This window comes from Symphalangus syndactylus, chromosome 13 (assembly GCF_028878055.3).
Source record: "Symphalangus syndactylus isolate Jambi chromosome 13, NHGRI_mSymSyn1-v2.1_pri, whole genome shotgun sequence".
Taxonomy (NCBI): Eukaryota; Metazoa; Chordata; class Mammalia; order Primates; family Hylobatidae; genus Symphalangus; species Symphalangus syndactylus.
This window is the reverse complement of record NC_072435.2, coordinates 31,157,990-31,159,806: the sequence shown is the minus strand read 5'-3', so window position 1 is coordinate 31,159,806 and position 1,817 is coordinate 31,157,990.

Below are 1,817 nucleotides of genomic sequence, written 5' to 3'. Positions count from 1 at the left end.
CAACACTGCTGGGCAGTACAACCACCAACGGTGTGTGTGTGTGTGTGTGTGTGTGTGTGTGTGTGTGTGTGTGTGTCTCCCAAGGGAACAACACTGCTGAGTTCAGGCTATTAGCTCATGGACTGTCAGCAAAATACAGTCATAAGAAGGCTATGTGCTGTTTTGTCTTTTGCAGTGACATCATGTTGCTCATGTTTTGTTTTTCAGAGTTCATTAGTTTCTGTTTGTTCTCAGTTAATATCCAGCTCAATAGATTGTATAAGTAGAATACCCCCAAACTGAAAGTCACGTACATAAAATACAGTGAAAAATATGTCACCCACTTAAACTATAGTTGAAAATATGTACTCATTAGTTTTGGGTAGCCAACACTGGATAATGGGTAAGGGCACAGGATCCCAGGGCGAGACTGCCGGCTGGAGTTCAGTGGCATGGTCTCGGCTCACTGCAGCCTCCACCTCCCGGGTTCAAACAATCTTCCCACCTCAGCCCACCGAGTAGCTGGGACTACAGGCATGCACCATCATGCCTGGCTAATTTCTTAAAAAAACTTCTTTAGGCCGGGCGTGGTAGCTCACGCCAGTAATCCCAGCACTTTGGGAGGCTGAGGCGGGCGGATCACGAGGTCAAGAGATCAAGACCATCCTGGCTAACACGTGAAACCCCGTCTCTACTAAAAATACAAAACTTAGCCGAGCGTGGTGGCGGGCACCTGTAGTCCCAGCTACTCGGGAGGCTGAGGCAGGAGAATGGTGTGAACCCGGGAGGCAGAGCTTGCAGTGAGCCGAGATCGCGCCACCGCACTCCAGCCTGGGAGACAGAGCGAGACTCTGTCTCAAAAAAAAAAAAAAAAAAAAATTTTTTTCTGTAGAGATGGGGCTTTCACTATGTTGCCCAGGATGGTCTTGAAGTCCTGAGCTCAAGCCATCCTCCTGCCTTGGCCTCCCAAAATGTTGGCATTATAGGTGTGAGCCACTGAGCTTGGCCTTCTTTATAAAGACCTGTGTAATGACATTGGTCCCACCCAGATAATTCAGGATCATCTTCCAAGTCCCTTTTGCTACATGAAGTCACCTATTTACAGGTTCCAGGGCTTAGGAGGTGGTTGTCTTTGAGGACCATGATTCAGCCCCTAGATCATGGGGTGGAGAGGCATGACAGGCCATGTTGGCTCTAGTGCCCAGAACCAAACTCCAGCCCAGCTTCAGAGGCCCTGCAAGTTCTGGGCACTGCTTTCCCTCCAGGCCCCCAGCTCCCCACCCCTGCCTCTGGGCTCCAGTTCCTGGAAGGTAACTTGTTTCCTTTGGCCATGGCCTGGGAATAGGCTTCCAGGCCCTTCCCTCCCCCGCAGCCTGGCCTGGCCATGCCGGGTTCCTGGAGTTCAGCTCACAGGGACCAGGTGGCCAGGTGGAAGGGCAGACAGGCCACCAGCACCAGAATCACCCCGAGAGAACTGGGGAACCAGAGTGCCTGGGGATTTTGCAGACGGACTGTGAACTGGGCCATGCTTATCTTTCCCTGTCCCATGCAAAAGCCATTTCCTCCCACGAAGCAGGAAAAATCTCAGCCAGCCTCCGGGATTTCACTGAAAACCCAGCACCACAAACCTCAAATGTGGAGCCCTCCTGTTTTTCTAGTAAGTTTTTTTCTCCAAGACGGCAGCTTCTGACTCTCCTCTCTCCTCAAGACTCCCAGTGCCCCCAACCAGCCTGAATCCTCACCCACTGATCTTCCATCTAAAAATAAAACACATCTGCACAATAAAATGTCATTTATCAAGAACAGAGCACAGAGGACTGGGTACTGTGGCTCACGCC